At 45.1% G+C, this 20,879-nt stretch overlaps 1 non-coding gene across 1 annotated transcript; it reads left to right on the top strand.

The window, feature by feature from the left end:
• The first annotated feature begins 496 nt into the window (after window positions 1–496).
• Window positions 497–569, top strand: TRNAR-CCU (transfer RNA arginine (anticodon CCU)). Its single transcript has one exon. It is a non-coding gene; the product is annotated as a tRNA-Arg (tRNA).
• Window positions 570–20,879: the final 20,310 nt, after the last annotated feature.

Raw genomic sequence — 20,879 nt, 5'->3', positions numbered from 1 at the left:
ATTTAATCTCATGGAGAGGCAAAAAAGAAAATAAAACATATAAATTGATGGAGAGTTATAATGTGTGCATAAGGAAAGGAACAGGCCATTTTCTTCTCTCCTCCTGGTGTTTCCTTTAATGTGGAAGAAGTTCCATTAGCCTAACACTCTGAGCTTTTCTCTGAGCCTTACAAGCTCTGTGCTAAGGAGTGATATATTTGATTGGTAAATTTTGAAAGAATTTAGTCCTGTTCATAAGGGATTCATATTCTCTTCTCTTACCCCATCCCACAAATCTTCCAATGGGGAAGTCTGACCCGTCCATCTGAGCCTGTGTGTCAGAGGGTGAGTTAGCTAAATTCTGAGTCTTTAGGAAGCTTTTTGTCCACTTATCTATCCATAGGTGCAAGCACCTCACTATTAAGTCAGCTTTATCAGCAATAAGGGTAATATTTTGGTATTCTGTTCCATCTACTTTTTGGGGGGGGGCGTCATTTAAAAATTTTTTTCGGGGACTTCCCTGATGGTCCAGTGGCTAAGACTCTGCACTCCTAATGCAGGAGGCCTGGGTTCAATCCCTGGTCAGGGAACTAGATCCCACAAGTCATAGCTAAGACCCAGCACAACCAAATAAATAAAAATAAATAAATACTTTAAAAAATCTCTTTCAGACCTCACGTGCTGTATGCGATCTTCTGGGAATGAGCTATTTCACGTAGTATGATGTCTTTCAGATCCATCCACATTGTCACAAACAGTAGAATTTCCTTCTTTTTTAAGGCTGAGTAATATCCCATCATATGTATACACTATATTTTTAAATCTATTTGTCTGTCAACGGATATCTGTGTTGTTTCCACATTTTGGTTGTAAACAATGCTACAATGAACATGAGGTTGTAGTTACCTCTTTGAGACACTGATTTCAATTCTTTTGAATATATACCTAAAAATGGGATTGTTAGGTCATATGGTTGTTCTATTTTTAAGTTCTGAGGAACCTCCCTACAGTTTTGCACAAAGGTTGACTCATTGGAAAAGACTCTGATGCTGGGAGGGATTGGGGGCAGGAGGAGAAGGGGACGACAGAGGATGAGATGGCTGGGTGGCATCACTGACTCGATGGATGTGAGTTTGAGTGAACTCCAGGAGTTGGTGATGGACAGGGAAGCCTGGCGTGCTGCAATTCATAGGGTTCAAAGAGTTGGACATGACTGAGAGACTGAACTGAACTGAACATCATTATAGAGTCCCACCAACAGTGTACCAGGGTTCCAATTCCTTCACATCCTTGCCAACACTTGTTATCTTTAGAGTTTTGTCTGTGTTCCGTCTAGCCTAATCATTTATTTTGGCTAAAGTTAGGAAGAAATGACCAACAAGGTAGACACCCATGTGGCAGGTCTCCAGGGTGAGCCTTGACAGATGGGAGGGGTTGGTGGGGTACGGAGGGAGGGAGGTCAAAGCGGGTAGTGGAAGAGTCTGCTCTCAGGGACTAAGCCCTTCTAATCTCACGAAGAGAGGGGGTCGAGGGGGAGAGTTCCCAGCCAGTGAAGGCTCCAGACATCTGTTTCTCATCTTTCTATCCATTTATGATTTTCTCCCTCTTCCTCCCTCTGACTCTTGGGGTTGGCTGCAGCCGGAAAGCCCATGCGGAGGTAAGGTTCTCGGTAAATCACCGAGAAGGCTCCAGGGCTTTGGGGCTCATTTTTCACTGGAAAAAGCCCAATCCAGGGAGGGTGGCGAGGACTGGTAAAGAAAGCTGGCCTGGGATGTCTCTGTGTCCTGTTGCTTCTCTGCATAGTGAGCGGGGAGTGAGGGGCAGAGGGTGGTGTTCATGTGCGTGCATGCGTCCAGGGACGGCTCAAACCCTTGCTTGCCACTTTCGGCAGGCAAAACCTCTAATTGGCTGAAGCTCGGCAGTCTTGTCCACACTCCCTGGCCCCGTATAGCTAAGGACAAGGGTGTCCTTCCATGAGAAAGTCTCTGCGGAGCCTGGTCTGAGCCCAAGCTCCTGCTCTTCACTTGCCGCCCACAGACTTCACAGGGAAGTGAACGGGGGCAGGGAGATCACGCCCAGATGACGAGGGAATTGTGGCCAAGTGGGAACAGAGCGAGGCAAGGGAGACTGTGAGCCCATAAAAATTAAGTAGTAGGAAATGCCAGCTCCTGGGATCTCTTGAGGGCTGGAATCTCTTAGTCTCTCTGGAACAGTGTTGCCTTTAACATTTAAGCTGCTTTCTACAATTAAGCTATTTTGCATCCATATTCAATGAAAGCCAGGTTAGGACATAAGTCTCCACAGGCTAAGAAAGTCACAGATGAACATATGAAGATAATCAGGTTCTGGTCTGACCTCTCTCACAGACACGGAAACTTCGTGTAGGTCATTTAGCCTCCAGGCCTTGGTTACATGAGCCTTGAGAATTCAGGTGATGCTGTATTAGAAATAATTCGATTTTGCTTTGAGATTCTCAAGAGATGGCGTTAATAATAATTCTCTATTATGAGCTCCATCATTCATGGGGTAGGTTTTCCTTGGAACTTCAGGACTTCTGAAGGCCTTGAAATCATCTGGGGTGGGCCTTTGTGATATAATGTTTGATTTAATATTTTTTTAAAAAGATTTTTTGGTCATGGATCATTTTTAGAGTCTTTATTGAATTTGCTAGAGTATCACTTCTGTTTGATGTCTTAGTTTTTTGGCCAAAGGGCATATGGGATCTTAGCTCTCCAACCAGGGATTGAACCTTCACTCCCTGCAGTGGAAGGTGAAATGTTAATCCCTGGACTACCAGAGAAGTCCCTTCATTCAGTATTATCTGTGGTCTCTTCCACTTACCAGTCCATCAAAGTCCTAGAGTGACTGGTCCTCTGTCTAGGGTTCTTCCCTTGAGTGACTCAGCCCACTTAAACAGCCTAATTTGAGACTCACATGCATGAAAAAGGATACCTGTAACATATTCAGGTGTGAAAAAAGCCTGGGAAATGTAGTTTCCAGAAAATGTGGCTGGTTTATGAGAATAATAGATAAAATGATTTAAAATTGAGACCATTCCTGACAACCTAGGACAAATGGTTCCCATTGCACGAATACCTTTCTAATTTATTTTTTTAGGACTCCGAGAAGAACCTCTGGCTTTCCTCAGTGTTTACCGCAGACCTCCATTTAAATTTTTTTTCAATGCTTCTACTGAGAAGGAGAGGCAATAGTCTGGTGGAATTCATGCTAAGAGGGACATGACTAATATCACAGCCCAAGAGCAATAGGGAGAGAGTCTGAGTGTCTGAACTGAGCTGAACAGATAACCGACTCCCTTCTATAAACAACAGCACAAAATTCCATTCAAGAGACCTTCCTGATTCTGTTTATAGCAACATCTGGGAATTTCCCCACAGTTTGTTTAGCTAAAGCTTTGCTCCTGGGACAGTTCTCAATACCTGTACCTAGCTTCAGCTTTTCTTAGAATGAATTCTTTTCCAGAGACTCCACAGAGCTAGTAAAATGAAAGTTTTTTTTTTTAGATGACCTCAACTATGAATTGGACAGAAATGCACAAGCATGTTTGAATTCAGCAGAGAATGCAGCCTATTAGTTGAGTTCTTACTATGTTCCAGGCACTGTGCCAGTCACTCGGCCTAACCTATATTATCTGTCAGAACAATGCTAAGAGGAAATTACTCTTATTACTCCATTTTGCATATGAGAGACTCAGGGAGAGATGTTAAACCACCTGCCCGAATTCACACTACTGATGTGTGTGCTCTGTGGTGTCCGACTCTTTGTGACTCCATGGATTGTAGCCTGCCAGGCTCCTCTGTCCATAGGATTTCCCAGGCAAGGATACTGGAGCAGTTTGTCATTTCCTATTCCAGGGAATCTTAGAAACCCAGGGATCGAACGTGTATCTCTTGCACCTAGTGCATTGGCAGGCAGATTCTTTACCTCTGTACCACCTGGAAAGCCCTTCATACAACTGATAGGTGCTGATTATTTGTACCTAGGCTGACTGACTGCAGATTCTATATTTTCCTTTATTGTGTCTGCTGATTCTCTGGGAACTGGGAGCCTGGGTTGAAATCAACATGTATCCCAGCACATGCTTAGAGCGTCACTTAATATCCCTTGGCTGATCTAAATAGTCAACACAACTGATACTTGGAGTGCTAAGAGGACAGGTCTCCAGGACTGGGATGTAAAGGACCTCTCTCCTTCCATCTTCCTGGGAATCACTACTGACAATGACTGTGGTTCTAATACTCATGCTAATTCCATTTCGGTGTCTGAATATGAGTGAGAAGGGAAAAGGGTGGACATGGTTATTGGTACCCACTGGAAATGTGGGAAGGAATATCAGCATTCCTGGAAATGTCAGACTGCAACATTCTTTGAGCAAATCCAAAGCAAACGTGAGAAGCAGACAGGTGATTCCATCTCTCCCACTTTTCCCTAGCAGTTTGATGTGATGGAGAGAAGGAAAACGCTCCCATGATGGAAAATGGTGATGGATGTGCCAGGTCTGAACTGACCAAGGGGAATGTGCTGAGATCAGCCAGCTCAGCCAGAGGCACTTGGATCCTGCCACACTTTGGACAAGGAGATGCTCCCTTTCCACAGTCTGCACAGAAGCTGTGGCCCCTGGGCCTCCTCTCTTCCTTTGGCTCTGATGCTCCACACTTTGATGGCGAAGCCCCTGTTGACATTTTGGGGAGAGGATAAGGAAGTGAGTGAGTGGGTGGGTTGCAAGCCCTTTTCCCGCTGCTGTGACCTTTACACAAGCTCTGTATTCTCTGCCTGGAGCCCACAGGAGGCTCTCTCCACGTGTGATTTGCATCTCTTTCAACTGCCTTCACTAGAACATGGGTGGGAGGCAGGATCTGGGGCCTGGAGGGAATCCGCCCTCAGACAATGGGTGCTGGGAACTTGTCTGCCAAGAAGACAGCACAGCTGGAGCTCCAGAGATGGCCTGAGGGTCTTCCCGCTGCCTTGTTTGAGACACGATGTCATCTGAAGTGGTTCAAAGAACTTCTCTCTTGCAGTTCAGAGCCCTAGGTTTTGAGTCTAACAAGTGGCCAAGTCTTCTCAAAGCCCATCTATAAGCAAGAGCAGTGCTGGCCGTGTCATAGGTTAGCTGAGACTCAAATGAGGCCCGAGTGCCAACAGGTCCTGACCATCCATTAGGACTATTACTGAGTAAGAGATGACTGCTATGACTACCCAAATAAGCGGTATATTATTAGTTAAAGATAAGTGTTCATTCTGTTATCAGTTCATAATATAAGCAGTTAGTATTTATCTAACAGACACTGCGTTAAATATTTTTATTCATTTTAGTAAAACACATATTTATTTTGGGCATTTAGATGCCAAGCCTCTTCTTCTCCATAAAAACACCAAATGGCAGATGATGCCAGTGCTGTGAGAGGGCCCAGAGGCCCCAGGGGCCCTGGAATGAAAGGCTGGGGTGGCTTCTGTGGAGGCCAGAAAGCAGGCCAGGGAAGAGGCCTCGGAGCTCGCAGAAGCAAGAGGTGCCAGGCATTGTCCTAGGAACTGGCAATTCAGTTGAAAATGAGATCCTAGCTCTCCCGGGGTTTGTGTTCTCTTAGTAAAGACAGACGGTAAACAATTATACGAAGGTAATGACCGTTTTGGACGTTAATGAGCACTATGAAGTGAATAATAAAGGAAATGGGACAGGGAGTCTCTGAGGACACATATAACAGTTTCATATGGATGGTTGCCTTCCGAAGAATTGATGGATGTGCTGGATCTGGGAAAGGTGAGGATGGAGCCAGCTGTATGAGTGGGGGTATCTTATGGGGGGCAGTTGTTCTGGGAAAGAACAGCCATGTATAAAGGTCCTGATGTTAATTCAAGTTCATGTGCCTGATGCATAGTGAAGCCACACAAACGGAAACATCGGGGTTTGGAGAGAAAGGTTTATTGCAATGCCATGCACAGAGAGATGAGGTGGCTCATGCCTTAAAAAGCCTGGAGCTCCCCGAAGGGTTTTGGGAAGGCATTTTTGAAAGCCAGGTGAAGGAGGGGGTTCACAGGGTCCGTGATCAGATTGTGCATAATTCTGACCCGTTGATGGTGAGGGAACAGGGTGGTATCACAGGGGTGAACATTAGCAGTTCTTAGGCTCCTGGAGGTCTGGGGCTGTGTGCTCATGGTCATCTGGTAGTTAATATCTTCCATGGCAGGGAGGTGGCTTACATCTGCAAAACAACTCAGGAAATGTGCCTCAAATACTATTATCTAGATACTTCAGAGAGGAGGTAAAGCAGAGGGTATGAGGGAAGGCCCTCTGAGATCCTGCTCGGGTACACTGAGGCAGAAGCGAATGTAAGGACCAGAAAGAGGGCTGAGAGGTTGGAGGTGGTCTGAGCATGGGTCTGGGGCAGGAGATGAGCTTCGTGAGGCCTCCAGTGGTTGTGGCCTTGTGGACCACGATGAGGATCCTGTTGGCAACCCATAGAGGCTTTGGAAACAAAGCATTGGTATCTGATGCATCTTTTCACAAGAGAGAGCACTGGCCGCTGGTGGATAAGCATCAGAATGAGGCAAGAGAGGAATCAGGAGATCTGTTAGAAAGAAACTATTATCCCAACTGATTATCATAACAACTTGGTGACAGATGATGGGTTATCATCTTAATTGGGAAACTGAGGCTTTTGGGGACATTGAGTGACTTTTGCCAGGTCCTACACTGGTGAGTGGAGGGTCAGGAAAGGAGCCCGGGCAGCTTCATCAACCTTCAGGAGACTGCTTTTCTTCCCCAAAGGCTTTGTCAGCCGCTCTGAGCGATGCTGTTCATTGTGACTGACCAGTGGATGCAGGGAGATGAGGGGATGTGGAGAACGGTCCAGCCGGGGCGGGACTGAGCTGGTGGTGGAAGAGACCAGGCAGCTGTTCCTCGCATTTGGCCTAGATGGCCAGCCTGGCCACAGCTTGGGGCTCCCTCCATGCTCCCGGGTGGGGGCAGGGAGAGTTCTCATCTCATCACAGGGTCTCCTTTCCCGTCAGAGCCGGTCCCGGGCTTCCGTCTGTGTTTGTACCAAGCGCTCCACCGAGGCCTGTGGTCATGGGACAGCTGCCCTCCATGCTCTGCCTCAGGGTTTGAGCCATGGGGTGAGGATCGGCCACTTCTGTTTTGCCATAACAGCTGCCTCCATAGCAACAGCCTGTGATGTCCCTGGAAAAGCGATTTGCGGGGCTACCGAGCAGGATGGAGGGAGGCGAGGGGGCTGGAAGGAGCTGCAGGGGAGGTGGAGGGGCAGCTTGCACGCCAGGGCTCAAAGGTGTTACACACATGGGCCTCCCGTGGGCCCTGTCATGTCCTGTCTCCTGGGTCAGGCTTAGCAAACCCAGATGTTCTTTGGAGAGCTCAGGCATATTTGGCCCCATCGTAAACGTCGCTTCCTTTTTCAGCCAATATGACAAATACTTGTACTAGCCTCATTCTCTGAGTCCCAGGACACCTCAGGACTGGAGGGGGTTAATGGGAACAACCACTCCTTAGGGACTGTCCCTGTCCTCTGTTTCTACCCCTCGGTCGGCTGGCCCAGGAGGACTCACTGTCCGAGGGACCTCGTAAGACATCCAAGCTGTCATCTGAGCAGTCTTTTCTTAGAAACAGGAAACTGTCCTCAGCCAAGTACAGATGAACTGAAGCACCCAGAAACCTGAGGACTGCTCCAAACTCAGAGGCCTGGAGGCAGACAGGGAGGGGTGAACTCCTGGCCAGTCTCTGTTTCATTCTCTCATGAATGGAATGGATCTCAGCTGTGTCTCAGCCATTCTTCCTTGCACTCAGCCCCTTCTGTCTGCAAGTGCTGGGAGCACATTCACTGAAATAGTTTTAGCAAAATCTTTTTCACCCCTGAAACGAAATGCATGAATCAAGACAATATCTGATGGATCCAGAGTTTATCATGCAAAGTGAAATAGGTAAGCCAGACAGAGAAAGGCAAGTATCATAGAATATCACTTATATGTGGAATCTAAATATATATATATATGACTTTATTTACAAAACAGAAACTCACAGACATAGAAAACAAACTTGTTACTAAAGGGGAAAGCTGGGGAGGGTACAAATCAAGAGTTTAGGATTAACATACACACATGCAGGCATGCTCAGTCATGTCCAACTGCTTGAGATCCCATGGGCTGTAGCCCACCAGGTTCCTCTTCCACGGTATTTCCCAGGCAAGAATACTGGAGTGGATTGCCATTCTCTTCTTCAGGGGATCTTCCCAGCAAAGGGTTGAACCCCTGTCTTTTGCATTAGCATGTAGAGTCTTCACCACTGCACTGCCTGGCAAGCCCCTAACATATACATGTTGGTATATACAAAACAGATGACCAAGAAGGATGTATAACAAGACTTTTAGTATCTACAAATATGATAGTAACATTGAGATGAAATGAGGCATGGATGGACAGAGCCTCATAGTGTCCAGCCCAGGGCCTCTGCACACACTTTCAGTTCAGTTCAGTTCAGTTGCTCAGCCATGTTCGACTCTTTGTGACCCCACGGACTGCAGCACGCCAGGCCTCCCTTTCTATTACCAACTCCTGGAGTTTATTCAAACTCATGTCCATTGAGTCAGTGATGCTATCCAGCCATCTCATCCTCTGTTGTCCCCTTCTCCTCCTGACTTCAATCTTTCCCAGCATCAGGGTCTTTTCAAATGAGTCAGTTCTTCACATCAGTTGCTCAGTTCAGTCACTCAGTCATGTCCGACTCTTGGTGACCCCATTAACCGCAGCACATCAGGCCTCCCTGTCCATCACCAACTCCCGGAGTCCACCAAAACCCATGTCCATTGAGTCAGTGATGCCATCCAACCATCTTATCCTCTGTCGTCCCCTTCTCCTCCCGCCCTCAATCTTTCCCAGCATCAGGGTCTTTTCAAATGAGTCAACTCTTTGCATCAAGTGGCCAAAGTATTGGAGTTTCAGCTTCAGCATCAGTCCTTCCAATGAACATTCAGAACTGATTTCCTTTAGGATAGACTGGTTGGATCTCTTTGCTGTCCAAGGGATTCTCAAGAGTCTTCTCCAACACCATAATTCAAAAGCATTAATTCTTCAGTGTTCAGCTTTCTTTATAGTCCAACTCTCACATCCATACCTGACTACTGGAAAAACCATAGCTTTGACTACATGGACCTTTGTTGGGAAAGTAATGTCTCTGCTTTTTAATATGCTGTCTAGGTTGGTTATAATTTTTCTTCCAAGGAGCAAACATCTTTACACTTTATACACACTTTACAAGGTGGCATTTCAGCAGGTCTGGCTACTCTGTGGCTCTCTTTCTTTATTCAGTCTGTTGGCGCATAGCTGCTTCACAATGTATCAGTTTTTACTGTACTGCAAAGTGAACCAGCTATGCATATGCATATATCCCCTCCCTTTTGGACTTCCTTCCCATTTAGGTCACTAGAGTGCATTAAGTAGAGCTCCCTGTGTTAGACACGATGTTCTCATTAGTTGTCTGTTTCATACAAAGCATCAGTGGTATGTATGTGACAATCCCAATCTCCCAATTCCTCCCACTCCCTTCAATTTCTTTTAAGCGTACCAGGCTGTTGGTTGGCTTTCCCACAGGTGGAGATCAGCAAGTATCCTCCGATAAGCCCGGGTCCACTCTCCTCTCACTGTTTTTTCTTTTAAGCCCAGAGGAGCAAGCCTCTCTTGTGCGTGTGAGCTGCTTCTCTGTGAGGGTCACCTTCCCTGGGTGTCCGAAGTCTTCTCTCGATGGTTCTTACAATCAATGATGCAATGAGTCTGAGTGAGTGCCTTGCAGAAACTTCAGAACTTTGTGAGTTTTGGGAGCTGTGGGTGTAGAAGTTGGGAGGGTATTTTTGCTGTGCTTTTTGCCTAAAATCAGGCCCGGGACCAGCACTGATGACTGTGCTTTATGGGCAGCAACAACCCAGGCTGTGAGGAGATTTAGGCCCTGGTCCAAGCCTTGCCTCGGTTCCATGCTTCTCTGCCCATCCCCACCCCCACCTACACACCGGGCACAGCTCTTCTGGAGGGCCCCTCCCTCTGCCAAAGCACTCGGGCTTTCCGACGGGCCCGCCAGCCAGCCCAGGGAGTGGTTCCTGTGGTTCAGTCCCCACAGTTCATTTTCCATTAGGGTCACCAGGCAACCACAGAAAGTGGCAGCTCCTGACGCAAACCCTGCTCTGCCCAGCGACAAGCGTGGTGTCCATTACTGAACCGGGCTAGCTCCAGGGCTGTGGGTGTGCCATAGGCGTGTTGCTGGTCAGGTTGGCCAGGACAGTTCCAGCCATACCCTCCGCAGAGCTAGGGGGCTGGGAGCTTGGGCCAGGGCAGTGAGGGTGTGGCAGGGGCTGGGGGGACTCAGGTAGGGGCACTAAGGCTTAAAGTCAGACATGAGTCTCGAGTGATACCTTCTCCCTCGTCCTGTTCTGCTTGGGATGTTTGCTTTTCAGGTGTCCCCCCCCAGGAAATGAACTGATGGGCTACTTGAAAAAATGATGCATCACATTTTTACGTGGTGATGGACAGTGTTTAAGAGGGATATATTTCCACAGTTGAAACTGATCATCCCACACACTGTTTGAAGTAAATAATTACTGTCTCCATTTTAGAGATGGGGAAACTGAGGCTCAGGGAGAAATTTACTAGCCAAGGGTCACTTTGGCGAATACAGTATTGACTGAGACCAGTCTTAGGGCTTTTTATCACATCAAGCTGAGTCATTCATATGTCCTTTCCCAAGGACTCTGCTGTAGCTTGAAATACAAGCTAGTTAATCCAGTCACTTACTTGTTCATCTTACAAATGCTGCAGAGTGCCACTTATCTGACGGGTATCCATAAAGCAGTGAAGAAAACATGCAACCACCCTGTCCTGTGGCATCTAAATTCTGCGAGGAGACAGAAAAAATACATGCGAGATGTTGAGGGGGGTAAGAAGACTGGAGAGAAGTAAGTCAGAAAGAGAAAAGCAAATATAGTATATCGATGGATATATATGAAATCTAGAAAAATGGTACGGATGGACCTATTTGCAGAGTAGGAGGATAGAAGCAGATGTAGAGGACAGGCTCGGGGACCCAAGTGGGGAAGGAGAGGGGGACGAACTGAGAGTAGCATTGGCGTCACCCACTCAGTGGACGTGAGTCTGAGCAAACTCCAGTAGACGGTGAAGGACAGGGAAGCCTGCTGTGCTGCAGTCCGTGGTCGCAGAGAGTCGGACTCGACTTCACAACAGCAACGCCATGTGTGAAATAGCTAGTGGAAAGCTGCTATATAAGCTTTAGTGCTCAGCCCTGTGCTCTGTGATGACCGAGAGGGTGGGGTGTGTGGGAATGGGAGGCACGAGAGGAAGGGGATATGTGTATACTTATACAGCTATAAGTATTCACATTGCTATACAGCTGAAACTAACACAACATTGTAAAGCAATTATACTCCAATTAAAAAAATAAATGAAAAAAAGAGAAGGCTGGAGGAAGTGATGCAGCACTGGGGGCTGGAAAGAGCCAGGTGTGCCTGTGTTGAAGAAGGAGTAGAGCCCCTGTCTATATAGATTGATAAGAGAAAGCCTTTCAGTAAGTTCCCATTGGAGCATAGTCTGTAAGAAGTGAGGAAGTGAGCCCTCCTGGTGGCTCCTGGGTATGCACTGGATGACATCGTGTCTTAGGGTCTGCACTCCAGCTCTCCCCCAAGGTTGATACTGTTACCCCAGTGAGAGATGAGAAACACTCTGACCAGCTTGCCCAAGCCCCACTGCTCTGAGCAGGGAAGACAGGGTGCAGACCAAGGTCTGTTGTCAAAGCTCTGCTTTTAACCACCCCCAATATCAGGCCAAGAGGCATCTTATCAGGTGTGGAGGTTTGGGGGCAGGGTCCTCTTTCCTTAGATGCCTTAAGAAACATTTGGTGTTTGCCAATCTTGCTTAACAGATTTCAACAAGACAAGGCAGGCGTAATAAAAGCAGTGGCCTGTCTTTTTATTATTTGACTTCCTTTTTATTTCCTGTTATATGTCACATCAGGCAAAACACCAGAGCCCAAAGATTGCAATCTACACCCAGCACGCTGTGGCCAGAGAGACTGGAATAGTGATGATAACATTTCTGCGAGTGTCACCACGATATGCCAGGCTCTGTGCTAAGTGCTTTATATCTGGTATCTCACCGAACTTTCACAAAAAGCCTATAATACAGGTTCTACCTTTATCTTCATTCTACAGATGATGAGCTTGGGTTGTGTAACCCAGCCAAGGTTACAAGACTAAGAGAAGGGTCAGACTCAGCTTCAACTCACCTCGTACCGTAAACTGAGCTCTGAAGTCCTGAGGAATGGGTGAAAGAAATCTTACGTGCAAGAGCTGATGAAAGGAGGCTTAAGGGCAATAGGCAGAGCAGACTGTGGTTCTGCTTTGTTAGGCTTCATGTTTATCTAATACACCCAAGTGGAGTAAATTGGGATCAGTTCTTAGTGAAAGCTTTTGTGTCTAGAACTATGCTATAGAATAATGACAAAAATTTTATGAACTCACTAAGAACATGGGGGAGATTCTTGACATACTTAGCATTTGACTTTTTAATTTCCTTTTCTTCTCCTTATTAAAATATAGGCCTGGAACTTCCCTGGCAGTGCAGTGGTTAAGACTGGGCTTCCACTGGAGGAGGCAAGGGTCCTATCCTTGGTTGGGGAACTAAGATACCGCATGTGGTGCAGTGTGGCCAAAAAAAGAAAACTAAGATGGGGAGGGATAACAAAATATCAATCTTAAAATATTGGCTTATGGGTAATAAATGAAAGCATGCAGAAAAGAGTGAAGTGAAATAAAAGCATCGCTAATCTGACCACTTCAAGAGAATCACCATTACCATTCTGCTATCTGGCTTCTTTCTAGGCCTCCTTAAAATATGTAACTTCGCTGAAAAATTCTTTACATCTGATGATGCAAGATCACCTCCTTCTGTGAATGGAACTCTGTCTGGGACCCCAGCTCCACACATGGAACAGCTGGGGTTCAGGCTCCCCTCTTCCCATCACCTATGAGTTCCTTGGGAGTCTACGTACAGCCAGTTTCCTGGCTGGGCAGTGAGGTCTCTGGAAGAGTTTCCACTGACTCTGAGTTCTGGCACAGCTAAAGGGCATATGCCCCTGCTACTGAGCTATACATTTCCCTGACAAGCACTCCTCTTCGTCCTCTCTAGCCGGCGGACACTCGCCAGCAGACAGCAAGATTCACGGCCGTCTGGCTTCTCCCTCTCCTCCCCCAGAGGAGATGAAGCCAGGTGAGAGTGCCTGAGACAGACCCGAGGAGAGGCAGCTGGAGGATGGATGGCAAGCCTAGCAGAGGCGGACAGTATCTGGTCCCCACTCGGCCTTCAGCTTAATCGTAATCACATGAACTAAGTCAGGGCTGCAGAGTGGAGCTGTGATTAGAGGCCAGTCTCCTTTGGGAGACCGATGGGGATAAAGCTACTGCTGTATGAGATCCTGTGCTGTGGCCAACGACATCATCCTGGTAACAATGATGGTAGCAGCAACTGAAATCTACTGAGTGCCCCTCATTTGCCAGGCATGGTTCTCAGTGCCCTGGGAAGAGGACCTCATGAGTCCTCACTATGCACCTCACTGTGCAGGTAGATGTTACTGCTGCCCTCCTTGTGGAAATGAAGATGCTGAGCCTCAGAGAGTAAATAAGATGCCCAAGGTCACCTTGCTCATTGGTGGCGGAGCTGTGCTTTAAGACAAGGAAGTTTTACTCTAAATCCTAAACCTCTCCCTTGAGATTCAAATTCATTCATTCACAAACACGCACACTAATTTGAGCTACTGTCGTCTCTCACCTGGACAACAGGCAATAATAACTTTTTAAGTCTGATTTCTCTGATAGACAGAGGTTCAAGCTTGGCTGTACCTTGGTTTGATCTGTGAAAATTTCACCACTATGGGTGCCTAGGCTCAGAGAGGCTCATTTTACTTGTCTGAGATATGGTCCAGGCAGAAGCTAGGTATATACAGTATATGTTGTTGTTTAGTCACTCAATCATGTCAGACTCTTTTGCGAGCCCATGGACTGTAGCCCACTGGTTCTGTTCATGGGATTTCCCAGGCAAGAATACTAGAGTTTGTAGCTGTTCCCCTCTCCAGGGATCTTCCCCACCCGCATCTCCTCCATTGCAGGTAGATTCTTTAATGCTGGGCCACCACACACACACACACACACACACACACACACACACACACAATAAATTCTGATCATGCCCTCTTCTGCTTTAAACATTTTCCTGAATTTCCTGGAATGTTCCAGGCTTCTTGCTGCCTCAAGTTCTTTTCGTGCCGACCACAGTTCTCTTCCCTGTTTGTCTGATTGATGTCTACTTACTTCTTTAGGTCTTAACATGATGCAGCTGATTACAAATATAGTTACCCTTCTCCACCCCTCCCCCATGTGCACATTTTGCCATGAAACTTCCCGTCGAGGGGCAGAGTCTCTTTGCCCACCTCTGGAATCCTAGCTAACGTGAGACTTGCTTCTGTCAGTAGGATGCTGCAGAAGGGAGGAGCCTGAGCCTCAGCACCCTTGCAGGCATCTGCTTGCTCTCTCAGAAGCCCACTGTCACCGTATGAACAAGCCTGGTCTGGTCTGCATGCGGATCCCAGCTGAGGCCATCTTAGATCAGCTAACCTGGAAGGGAACCACAAACTCAGCTGGAGGCCCAGTTAAGATCAGAGCCTGGCCCAGATCAACAGAACTTTTCAACTGATTCACAGACTTGTGAGCAATAATAAATGGTGGTGCTTTAAGCCACTAAGTTTTGGGTTGCTTTGTTATGCAGCAATAAATAGCCCATACTTCAATATTACTTCCTGTTTCTCTTCTAGCCCAGATCTGCTTCTCCCATTTGTCCATACTTATAGCACCTTCTACTCAACTGCAACATTTATGATAATTGTATCAGAGTTAAAAATTAGGCAGTTAATAATTTTTTCCCTCAGATTAGCGTTTAAGATCCATGAGGTCAGAGACCATATCTGATTTATCCCCTGAAATAATCTTATCATCTAGTCCTGTTTTGTACATAGTAAATGCTAAGCAAATGTTTATTATAAAAATGTAAAATGAATCAATATATCCACTCAACATTTATAGCGCCTTCTATATATTGGGTACTATGCAAACTTTTAAAGATGTAAGAATGAAAATCTTTGCTCTTATGGTTCCTGGTTTAAAGGCTGGGACATGAATATGTAAAAACATTGTAGCCCAAATCAAAAAGTATAATTGAGGATATTTAAATGTTATTGAGAGAAGGGTAAAGTACACCTAGAGAAATGAATACATATAGAGAAAAAAGGAGCAATGAGTCAAATACATCTAGAGAAAAAATAGTTTCTGGAAAATGCTGTATGAAAATATTTGAGATGATGGTTCTCTATCTGATGAGTGTGTAGCAACAAATATTCAGATGCTACAGGTGGTGCTGCCCTTAGCAATGTGACTTTTCAGTATGATTAAAACATTTGTTAATTTTTCATACAAGACAAAAAAGGCTGTCTTCCCTTGATTTACATAGTAGTTGCACTTACAGAAAATGCAAACTGCACAAAGAATGTTTTAAAATTGTTCTAAAATTAGGTCCTCTGTATTAAATGTAAATGAAATAAAGTATTAGACTCAGGTAATTATAAATAGGTTTTCACCCACATGAATGTCTGAAGGGACATCTGAAAACCAACCATGTGGAATGTGGGGTCACTTTTCCTGGCCTGAGAATGTCCTCTGTATGTATTGGAGGGTATCTAGCTCCCTTAGCCCTTTCTCACTAAATGGCAGTATTGTCTCTTCCCAATAGTGTGACAATGCAAAATTCATTTTCAATTTCTAAGGCTGTTTTTTTCCCCCCCCAGTGTGGAGCCACAGCTGCACTGAACTACCGGTGTAAAAAAAATTGCTTTGACTAATTCACATTCATGTTTCATGAAACAGTGTTATTTGAAAGGCCTATGCTTTCTGCACAAGTGTTCTAACACTTTCAAATTACTTTGGTATAATTGTAAAAGAGGATTCAACAGATTTCTTGAAGAAGAAAGAATCTGAATACACCATTTCTATCACTGGAAGCAACTACTCTTAGTATCTGTGCCATTCTCAAGAAGGATGTGGTCAGGAAGCCCAGCAAGCCCACATTTCCACAGTAGTGGGAACAGCCCAGCTAAAAACTCATTTCATGACTCTCGGTCAGTATCAGCATGCTGATGCTGATGCTGCTAAGTCCCTTCAGTTGTGTCCGACTCTGTGCGACCCCATAGACGGCAGCCCAGTAGGCCGCCTCTGTCCTGGGATTCTCCAGGCAAGAACACTGGAGTGGGTTGCCATTTCTTTCTCCAATGCATGAAAGTGAAAAGTGAAAGTGAAATTACTCAGCTGTGTCTGACTCTTCATGACCCCATGGACTGCAGCCTACCAGGCTCCTCGGTCCATCGGATTTTCCAGGCAACAGTACTGGAGTGGGGTGCCATTGCCTTCTCCGCAGTATCAGCATAAAACCTGTGAAATTTCCTGGAGACTTCATTCTGAATAGAGCTAGTCCTCATTAATTTTTACTGATGGGAGTAGTTTGGATTAGTGAAGAATCCTAACTGTTAGACATCTGTTTAACATTTAACAAATAATTTTTAAGGGTATTTAATCAATGAGCAAATATTTGAACACCTCCATTAGGTGAAAGGGGCTTCCCAGGTGGCACAGTAGTAAAGAACCCACCTGCCAAGGCAGGAGATGCAAGAGACATAGGTTTGATCCCTGGTTAGGGAATATCTCTTGGAGAAGGAAATGGCAGTCCACTTTCGTATTCTTCCCTGGAAAATCCCATGGACAGAGGAGCCTGGTGGGCTACAGTCCATGGGTGGCAAAGAGTCTGACACGACTAAACGACTGCGGATAAACATTAGGGGAAATCACTGTGCTGGCTACTTGGACAAGGCAATTTTAGCCGCTTAGCTGTGTCCGACTCTTTGCAACTTATGACTGTTCCCTAAATGTTCCTGATCTTTAAGGAACCAAAAGTCTAAATTTGGAGCTAGGATATAACTGTGAAAAATTTATTGACAATATAAAGGCAAATGTTGAATGAGCAGGACAGGCACTAAAGGCTTTTGGAGCTCAAGGGCAAAGAGGTCATTGATACCCAGTCATCAAGGAAATTTTCAGAGGCTAGAGAAGACCAAAAAGGGCATTACTGGTGGAAGCAATGGCGCAGGGAGGCAAAAGGAGACAGCAACATGAATGTCATCTTCTGGAAACTGTGAATAGACGAATCTGGCTGGAGTGATTCTAGACGGTAGCTAATAGTGATATTACCACAGCAACTTATAGCCAGAGAGGTAATCATCTCTCATACCAGAGCAAGATCTCAGTCTTGGTGCTCTAAGGCAAGGAGTTCATTGAACATTTTGATCAAGAAAGTGAAAGGATCAAAGGTTATTTAGGTAATGGGAGAAACCTTTTTTTTTTTCACTCTTTTAAAAAATAAACCTTTTTAGTTTATACATGGTGGCTCAGATGGTAAAGAATTCACCTGCGATGTAGGAGGCCTGGGTTCAATCCCTGGGTCAGGAAGATCCCCTGGAGAAGGAAATGGCAACCCACTCCACTATTTTTGCCTGGGAAATCCCATGGACAGAAAAGCCTGGCAGGCTACACTCCATGGGGTCACAAAAGAGTTGGACACAACTGAGTGACAAGCTCTTTCACTTTCACTTATATCTCATTGTGGATAAATCTCTAGTACAGAAATACTCGTGGTCTCTGAATCCCCTAATACAAACAACATTAGAGAAAGAAAAATTCTTTCTCTTTTTTTTTTTGCCCCACCACCGGGGATGCGGGATCTTCATTCCCCAACCAGGGATCAAGCCCATGCTTTCTGCAGTGGAAGTGCAGAGTCTTGACCATGGGACTGCCAAAGAAGTCTGAAGAATTACCTTTCTGATTGAGGATTTGGAATATACACCTGGGTATTTATTATTTAGCCCCTTCCTTACTCCTCTCCAGAGATATCCCTGAAGAGTGTACATCTTTGCTACTTACACTCTGACTTATGCAGGAATAGGTCCCCATGGAGAAGTCTGTGTCCAGATGTGCTTGTGATTGGGTTAGTCACTGTCTAATTCAGAATGAGGTATTAGCATGTTCACTTGGCTGCAAACCCCATCTGCATTCTCCAAAATAGATTTTATCCTTACCTAACTCCTGTGTTTCTCTCTTAATTAATTCCAACTTGGGTGAGAGAGTGCTGGTGCTTATTAGCTTCTGCCACATTGGAGATAAAAACATCCATTTAGACAGAGGTGGAGGAAAAGCCTTACCAACACAAAGGCCCTAAAAGAGATTCACCAAAGAAAGCTTATGCTTGAAATACTTTAGACTTAAAAATTAGGTTGGCACTGGAATAGTTAAGATCCCTGGGTGGAGAAATCCAAGGACACTCCAGATCAGGTGTTGACAAACTACAGCTCACTGGGTTAGATCAGGTCCATCACCCGTTTTTGTAAACAAACTTTTATTGGAACACAATTTGTTGTTGTCATTCAGTGTGAAGTCTGTGATTTCATGACTGTGATTCCATTCTGTGATTCCAGGGACTGCAGCACGCCAGATGCCCCTGTCCTTCACTATCTCCTGGGGAGTTTGCTCAACACTAGCAGACGCATCCACAACTGAGCGTCATTTCCGCTTTGGCCCAGCCACTTCATTCTTTCTGGAGCTATTAGTAATTACCCTCTGCTCTTCCCCAGTAGAAAATTGGACACCTTCCGATATGGGGGTGCTCATCTTCCAGTGTCATATCTATTTGCCTTTTCATACTGCTCATGGGGTTCTCCAGGCAAAAATCTGGGGTGGTTTGCCATTCCCTCCTCCAGTGGACCACGTTTTGTCAGAACTCTCCACTATGACCCGTCCGTCTTGGGTGGCCCTGCACAGCATGACTCATAGCTTCATTGAGTTACGCAAACCCCTTCCCCAAGACAAGGCTGTGATCCATGAATGGGTGGAACGCACTATTTATTTACATATAATCTATGCTTCAGTATTTAGATATATTCATCACTTTATTTATTTAGATATATTCATCAGAACTGGGTAGTTGCAACCAAGACCATATGGCCTGCAAAGCCTCAAACTATTTCTGAGTTCTGAGTGGTCACTGGGGATCAGTTACCATTTACAACATGTTTTTATTTTAGTTTACAAGAGTGTAGCTTACTAAATTTAAAGTTGGAGGTAGATTATAAAGGAAAAGGAATGACCTTCCTCATTATTTCCATCAAAATATAAGCATTCAGAGATAAATCACCTGCCAAATAAATAGCCATCACTAAACATCCCTCATCAATTTATTCTGTTCATGAAATTAATTCTAAGGCTGCCGGATTTTGGACAGCAGTCTATGTTCTTGAATTCATCTGCTTTTGAACTAAAAACCTCCTCAGTCCCAAGATATAGTGTGACAACTGACTCAGCATTATCAGCTTTAAGCTCTGAAGCTTGTCTGTAAGGATTTCTATCCCTTGAAATATCAATAGTTAAAAGCATTTGGTAGAGTCATTTGCTTGAAGTTCTAAGATTGTTCTTTGCTGAACACACACACAAAAAGCTGTGAGCTTTTATGTAAGTATCTGAGGAAAGCAGGAAGTATGTGTGTATGAAATTAACAATAGTTAGTGTCCTTAATTCATTACAGTCATCAATAATAGCCAAATGGAGAAGTGCAAAATTCTCTACTGGGGGACAACACATAACCGTATCATAAGAGTTTGACAAATGTTTCTCCTGAGGATAAGAATATGTTATATGGAGTGAAGGCATTAATAAATCTCCAGGTTATTTCTAATTCATAAAGTGTATAGTTTCCCTGGTGGCTCAGATGGTAAAGAATCTGCCTGTAATGCAGGAGACCTGGGTTCAATCTCTGGGTCAGGAAGATCCCCTGGAGAAGGAAATGACAACCCACTACAGTATCTTGCCTGGAGAATCTCATGGACAGCAGAGCCTGGGGGGTTATTGTCCACAGGATCCCAAAGAATTGGACACCACTGAGCAATTAACATTAAATTTAAACCATCTCAGAAGCATTTATATTAATGACATTTTACCTACATAAAATTATCCTTTGACTTAACAACTCTTCCCCTATAGCTTGGGAAATATCCCTGAACTAATTAAGAAGTACAGATCATACCAAGTGTATCTAATCATTTATAGTATTTGTAGTTATAGAAGGTGAAAGGACAGACCTTTGTGACTGGCCAGCCCTTTCTGGGAAATCTCAAAAATAATTTTGCATGTACAATAAATTGTTATTTCTCTCTTTTTCTCAAATTTGGGATATACTCTTTAAATTCAAACAAGTTCTAAAAGGAGATTCGGTGGGTTATGCTAGGATCGCAGGTACCTGAGAATCAAGTGTGAAAACATGTACCTGAGAAATGGCTGGGCCAAGGTGCCCAGATAACTGGCCAGATGCTATTCTGAATATTCTGGTGAGGGTGTTTCTGGATGAGATTAACATTTAAATTGGTGGATTTTGAGGAAAGCAGATTGCACTTTACCATGGGAGGTGGGCTGTACCCAATCAGCTGCAGGCTTGAATAGAACAGAAGCCTGACCTCTTTTCAACAAGAGGGAATTCTGCCAATAGGTGGGATTGAACTGCAGCATCGGCTCTTCCCTGGGTGTCTGCACTGCTGGCCTACCCTCATGTTCTTGATAAACCAAAATACATTCCATCAATACGCAAACACAGTTGTATTCTCCTGCCTCTCTCTCTGCTGGTGCAGTATTGAGCACGCATATTTACTGCAACTTGTAGCTAAATTAACTAACTTC

The sequence above is a fragment of the Budorcas taxicolor genome, chromosome 25, assembly GCF_023091745.1.
Source record: "Budorcas taxicolor isolate Tak-1 chromosome 25, Takin1.1, whole genome shotgun sequence".
In the NCBI taxonomy this organism is placed as follows: domain Eukaryota; kingdom Metazoa; phylum Chordata; class Mammalia; order Artiodactyla; family Bovidae; genus Budorcas; species Budorcas taxicolor.
Note: the sequence above shows the minus strand (reverse complement) of the source record. Positions and strands in the feature narration are given on the sequence as shown.